Below are 7,600 nucleotides of genomic sequence, written 5' to 3'. Positions count from 1 at the left end.
GAAAGATTGTTAATAACCTTGGGCTATATACTTTTCCTCTCTTACTACCTACTACCATATCAAGCACACTGTACTAGGATCCTGTCTTTACTCCGATTTGCTAAGAGAATGTTCTGCTTCATAAATGAATCCCAAGAAAGTGTATGCACGCAGCTCTGGGCTGGTGGTGTGTTTCACTGGGTTAAAGTGTTTGCCTGATAAGCTCGAATCCCTAGGACTCACATGGTGGAGAGAACCAACTCTTTCAAATTGTCCTCTTGTCTCCAAATTCATGTGTTATCCCCACCACCAACACACACACACACACACACACACACACACACACACACACACAATACATTTAATTATAGCACATGCCCTCACAGTCATATTGGCATGACTAAGATTAGGCAGTAAATAAGGAAATCAGTGTCTAATATTGGGCCCTTGGCAATAGGCCCTGCTGGATCAAGCCTGAGACTCATCATATTGTTGTCATTTGTCCTGGCATCTCCATCTAGCAAGTGGCATTATATCATAAACTTCCTGGAATCGATGACCAATGGATGACAAGCTCCTGGCAGATCTCAAGCTTTGCTTGATGGAACTCCAAGGTAAATACCATTGCATTAGACTCCTCTCTAATCAAGCCAGCAACTGTACCGTCCCACTAACTCTGACATCCTGTGTCAGCCCCCACCACTTCTCCTAAGCACTCAGAGTCCCACAAGCCTGAAATCTCAAGGCAGCCCAAAATTAAGATATTCTTCCTTTCCCAAAGTATCACTGGCCCACAGCCCATGTGTATCTGTCAGGGTCATCAATGCTTCCTGATCAATACTTCCTAAGAAGTAGTGTATCACACAGTACGGCAATACCAACACCCCTAAGTATGTTGGGGCGGGGTTGGGGTGGGAAGGGCTGCAGAAGGAGATAAAATGTCCCCTGATTCAGGGCCGGATTAGGGGCATGGCAAGAACCTTCAATCTTTACTGTCTGTCTGCTTGTCTGTCTGTCTGTGAGTGTTTTTGGTTTTTGGGGGTTTTTTTGTTCTTGTTTTTGTTTTTGTTTTTGTTTTTTTGAGACAGGGTTTCTCTGTGTAGTCCTGGCTGTCCTGGAAATCACCCTGTAGCCCAAGCTGGCCTCAAACTCAGAGATGTCTGCCTCTGTCTCCTGAATGCTGGGATTAAAGCCACGTGCCACCACCACAAGCAGCAGCAATAAATGTCATATCTTTTTTTCTTTTTCTTTTCTTTTTTTTTTTTTTTCGGAGCTGGGGACTGAACCCAGGGCCTTTCGCTTGCTAGGCAAGCGCTCTACCACTGAGCTAAATCCCCAACCCCCAGAAATGTCACATCTTAAAATCCACAGGCATGACATCTGTGGAGGACAATGTGATGTCCTGATCAGGAAGGAACCCTGAGATTGACAGATGGAGGGCTGTGCATCTGAGGCCTGACTCGTCAATCTGGTTCTTCAATCTGTGTGATTGCTGCACTTTACCAGTGAAGCTTGGTAAAAGATTAAGTCACTTTACCACTGACGGGGTGGGGGGTGTCCTGTGCCTCCAGAGCCGGTATGTTTCTCTTTGCTTCACTTTTTCAATATTTCCTCATTTTCCAGGAACCTCGGGTGAGCACAGAGGGAGGGATCTGCCGATCACAAAACTTTAAACCCTAGATCTGAACTTCGAAACCCTGAATGCTCTGAAAGGATGTCCCACTTTCAGAACCTGCTCTATAAATAGTTTCCAGGGCTGGGGGACTGGCAGAGATTTAATTTGTTTGACGACATTTTCACGAATCTCTTCCATTTTGCCTAATGTCACTGTCTATGTCATTTCAAGCCCCAAACTTCAAATCACTGAGGACAACTGCTTTCAGCGGATGTAGACAGAGCTGCCGGCCACTGCCAACCTGCTTCATATGCAGAGAAAGAAAAAGAATAAGAAGTAACCAACAACACAGCATCTAAGAACCAAAGCCTTTCCCCACACAGTCCTCTCCTCCATTTCCCCATCCTGCTCCCTCCCATCACGTCTAAGGTGACGCCATCTTTCAATAGCCAAACATGCAGAAGCCACAATTGTTATGTAAGCAGTCAACCCAGAAAATTTAAACAGTGAAAGCTGCATTCGGGGATTCTGAATGCTCCATTCATTTCAGCCACAAGCTCATAATGAGGAGAATCTGATGCTTGCTGGCCAGGCTGGCTCCTGGCTTTTGGCCTAATGGTCACTGAGTCTCCCCTACTTTGACTACTGATCTCGGCCAGTATCATCCAATCAAATGGAAGTATGGGAACAATAGAAAAGCTATATATATATCAACCTAAACTTCCTGGTAGCTATGTTCTATTACAGCAACAGACAAGATAAATTAATTTTAACAATACTCTCTAACCCACTATATCCCAAATCATCCCAGCAAGTAGGCAAGGTATAAAAGTTATTAGTGATATATCCTACATTTCCTCCTTCACACAAAGTCTTTAGAATAAGCTGTTGATTTACACAACTTAAGCTAGCCCCATTCTGGTGCTTGGTATCATCCTATGGCTAGCTGTCTACATGTCCTTTTCTGCTCAAGGTCTGCAATTAAGTCTGACCTGATTCTCTGGCTAGTATGCTCCTTTCTGAAGGAAGCTCAGAGCTGTGGAGACAGCTCAGTGGTTAAAGCACCTGCCACACAAGAATGAGGACCAGAGTTCAGATGTGTAAAACCCAATGCCTGATGGGTATAGGGACACTCCTATAATTCCAGTGTTCTGAAGCAGAGTGAGCTGCCTAGGTAAACTAGCCATTTTTGTGCACTCTGGGTTCAATGACAGACAGGTTCTGCTTCAGTGAATAAAACAGAGAGCAACTGAAGAAGTCATCCCATGTTAGCCTCTTACCTCCATGTATAGAAACACACATGTACATGTGTCCTCCTCACCCCATGCACCCATATACATGTGAACAGACATACACATACATACATATACTCATATGTGAAAAACAATGAACAAATGACTATCTCCTGGATGAGACAATTGGATAAGAACTCTCGTTCCTGAGAGTAATCATTTGGGGTAAACTGCCCAGGCCTGGCAGCACACAACTGTAATTTCAGCACTTAGGAGACTGAGGCAGGAGGATCAGGAGTTCAAAGACAGCTTAGGCTACACAGTAAGACCCTATCTCAGAAAAACAAAACAAGCAAGCAAGCTAACAAACAAACAAGGAAAAGAAAATGATAGGTCAACTAAATTTGAATTTCAAATAAATAATAATTTTTAAATGGGATTTACTAAGTCTGTAAAATTATGTACTATTTATCAAAAATTCAAACTTGGGGTTAGGGATTTAGCTCAGCGGTAGAGCACTTGCCTAGCAAGCGCAAGGCCCTGGGTTCAGTCCCCAGCTCCGAAAAAAAGAAAAAAAAATCAAACTTAACTGGGCTTTCAATGCTTTCCTTTGATCAATCCAGTAACTCTACCATTTCTGTTTAATTCAGTTGACTTGAGCTGTCTTCATCTAAAGCTGAGTCCAGAAACATATAGAGGTACAGGTGAAATTTCACACAGCCAGCTGAGTTGGAAAAGGCCAACTGGTATACCTTGGTCTAGCTCTGGCAGAAATAGTAACATTCTGGCCATCTCTTCAAAGAAAGAAGCCAGGCATGGTGATAAAGGTAGAGAGCACAGCAGCAACTCAAGGCACAAGATGAAAAGGCACAGAGGAAGGGAGAAGCTGTTCTACCCAGCAAGCCTGTGCTTTTATGAGGAGAACCGCCATTACTGACGACAGATGAGGAAGGCAGGAAGACTTGTACCCACTCTCTACATTTCCATCTTCCATTCTATGAATTTACCAAGATGGCTGTACATCCTAGAAGACTCTCTTTGAAACAAGGTCTCACTATGTAGCTCAGGCTGGCTCAAAGCATGCAACCCCCCTGCCTCATTGTAGGGGTGTACCACTACCTCTAGCGATCAAAGCCTTGGTATCTGAGTGTCTTCTGTAGCTTTATAATTTACTATAGTTTCTCCTGCATAACAAAAACATTTCAAGGTGGTGCTAGGCCTGCTGGCACACACCTGTAATTCTAATATAGTTGGGAGGCAGAGGCAGGATCAAGGGCAGCCTGAGCTATACATCCAAACTATCTTTTTAAAAAAAGAAATAAATAGTCAATAAAACAAAAAAAAAACTAAAAAAGCACCCTGCTCTGATAGCATGTGCCTTTTAGTCCCAGCACTTGGGAGACAGAGACAGGCAGATCTCTGTGAGTTCTAGGACTACATAGTGTACACAGTTAGCCCCAGGCCAGCCAGGGGTACATGCCCTGTCTGAGAGGAGGCAGGATGTGGGGATAGCAAAACCTCCTATTTCTGTTGCTCACATTATATACTATTACAATGAGTAAAGGGAGAAACATTGAATTTTGTTCCATTTTCCAAGCATGCCTTCAAGTGAGAGGGGAGATGTGCTTCCACAAATTTCCCCAAATACCGAAAATTTTCCAAACTGAACATTTCTGGGCTCTCAGGGGCACCAAACTTACAAAGCTATGGGGTGGTGGTGGTGATGGTGATGGTGATGGGGTTAGTGGTAGAGGAGGTGGTGGTGACAATGGCTAAAGTTCCAGGTAAGTACAGAATTTGCATCTCCCACAGTTTCCAAGGTGATGCTGCTGGTGCTGGTTCAGAGGCCACACTTGGACCATTGTCTGATGAGAGTTTCCTTAGAGTCAGACACACTGCCTATTGAGACATTTTGCTCTGCTTCTTCTTGTTAGAATTTCTTTAGAGTAGAGGCCTAAAGACCACAGGCTGGTTAGGCAGCTGCTGTTGCTGATGACCACGCACTTGAACAATGTGGAGTTTCTACATCATGAGTCAGATGGTCCGCAAAGGAGGCTGGAGGAAATGAATCAAAGGTGATGCTTTGAGAATAGATATCTCAAGGAAGCTCTTCCCACTCCCCGGATACCACAGCCCCCTCCACCCCTTCCTTCTAAGGTTTTCTGAACTTCTCTGGCCACAGGAGGATTTCTTCCCCATTCAACCCTCAAGATTTCTGTCACCCAGAAAGATCAGCTCTGTAAATATAAAGCCTCCGAGTTCTATTTCCGAGTAGCTTGGGGTTAAGGGACCTAGTTGGGAGCAATGTCATCCATTCCTGGGGCTAAGCAGCGAGTTACCAACCTGTCAGAAGGATAACACACAGATCAATGATTCTCTGGCAAACGAAGAAGACAGAGCTCCCTACCAGAGCAATAATGGTTATATTTAGTGATATTTTCAGCCTTTGCCAAGGGCATTCTGACTTTCTACACTCTCCTGGGGCTTGGTATTCTGACCCTTGCCCTCAGCCATCTTTCCCAGGAGGCCCTGTGCGGTCTATTTCTCTTTAGAACTCTCTTGATGATTTTCTGTATTCCCACAAGCCCTTTGTGAGCTTCCTATAAGATCCAAACATTATTCACGTAAAACTCAACCAGCAAATTAAATGAAGCTATAGGGCCAAGATCAAACATAAGGAAAGCCAGAGGGTCAAAATACCTTACTCACTATCCGTTACACACCGTCTCTATTCCAAGAAGTGCAGGAATCCTCGGTGCTCTCCTCGAGATTCAGATCATCGTCTTCAGTCTGCTCTCATGTCCATCTCATCCATTTCTAACCGAGAGGAGCTCTTCTCCTGAGGATCCCTCAAAGCAGGGGTTTTCGTTTTGGTCTTTTGAGGGCAGATCCACAAAGGTGACCTAAGACACTGAGCTACCTCTTCAGTTGGTGGGCAGCATTTCCTCTGGGAATGTCAAAGGGGTCTTTGAGAGAATGTTGGTTTCAACTAAGACTTTGATTTCCACTCGGTCGCTGCTTGGCATTTCACTCAAAGCTGTGGCTAGTCAAGCCCTACCCATTTCCCCGATTTGTAGAGCCAAACAGATGATCGCCACTAAATGCATATAACAAATTAAATAAATCTGAGAATCCAGGCAATTCTTCTCCTCAGCATTCCTAATGTGATCAGCCACTTTCCATGTCTAGTGACTAATTTCTGGGATCCATCTGCCATTTTCTCCCTAATGAAGATTTCCCTGGAAGTCAAAATTAATATTTATCGTACTAAGTCATTTTCTTCCTGATGGGAGGGGGTGAGTGAGCTGGTGGGGGAGCACTCTCATAGAAGCAGGGGGAGGGGGAGGAGATGGGGGTTTCTGGAGGGGAAACCAGGAAAGGGGATACCATTTGATGTAAATAAAGAAAATATCCAATAAAAGAAAAGACATTAATGAGCAGAACAAAACAAAACAAAAAGAAAAAGAAAAAGAAAAAGGAGATTCCAAGTATTCTAGTGACTTCTTCTTTCCCTAATTGGTTGTTCTGATTTTTTTTTAAAAAGTGTTTCTGGAACTGTGTTCACCGGAGCCAGTTGTGTAAGTTATACCTGGGACATCTGGGTGCACTGGGAACCTGTGGGAGAATCTCCATTCCTAACCAGCTTCTGAAATGCCTGCTTTCTGGGTTTAGTTTATTTCAATTATGTGTTTGTCAGTCTGTGTGTTCTGTGTGAGTGCAGCACCCAAAGAAGCCAAAAGGGCTTCAGATCCCCTGGAGCTGAACTGACAGGGGGTTACGAGGCAACACCTTTCTCTAGGTGCCCATGTATGTTTACAGTCGATAAGGGTTGAACAGAACCACTCCACCTAATGCACTGTTTTAACTCTGGGAAGAACCCACAAGCATTTATCAAAATGAAACTTACCACTAGATCTAAAAGGCTGCTTCCCTTTCTTCTCCTCTATTTACCACTCACTGCATCCCCTCCGCTCCCCACAAGCAAGTGCCATGATCTCCAGGTCACGAAATATCTTTTTTTCCTCCAGAGTTTGATTCAAAACCCCCGGCACCATTTCTTGTCACCAAACTTGGAGCTTCACCAGACCATAATAACTTCTGAAGAAATGTGGCTCCTGTGACGCTAACCCAGCTTGGTATTCCTGATCCTGCCAGCCTAGTTCACCTTCAAGTTTAGCGAACATTTGTGCTGGAGGTAATGGGGGTTGCAGGCTGCCTCCTTTCCTTGGGGTAACTGGCCGTGTGTTCCTTTTCACAGGGGCCTGAAATGAGCGAACCCTAGTTAAATCGCCCCTCCTTCCTTTCTCTAGCCAAGCAGCCATACTGCTTGTCCCTGCACACACACTTCAAATGCCAACTGCCACCTTCCGGGTAGAAACAGCTTATTAAACCTCCCTTTGTATTGGCTCCACACTTCAAACACACTTCAGTAATTATACCTGTCACACCGCATTGTGGCATTTGTATCCCCATCTCTTCCCTCAACTAGATAATGAACACCTAGAAAGCCAGGCAGGTATCGGGCAGATTACTTTGCAACCTCCAACCCTCAGCTATTACCTGGCAGAGTGGGCACACAGCAACGTGTAGGTTGAATGGATTTCTCAGATTTTTATGGGCAGATATTGTCTACTTAAGGCTGTTTTGCCACGACTAATTCTCAGATATGTCATTATATGCTACGCATCGATGGCGTTTCTCATATATACGTCATAGCTGAGCAATGATGCCACTGTAGTTTTTATGAAACTAATGGAGATAGAGTCTAAAACAA

Source organism: Rattus norvegicus, chromosome 8 (genome assembly GCF_021556685.1).
Source record: "Rattus norvegicus strain SHRSP/BbbUtx chromosome 8, alternate assembly SHRSP_T2T, whole genome shotgun sequence".
Taxonomy (NCBI): domain Eukaryota; kingdom Metazoa; phylum Chordata; class Mammalia; order Rodentia; family Muridae; genus Rattus; species Rattus norvegicus.
This window is presented reverse-complemented; position numbering follows the sequence as displayed.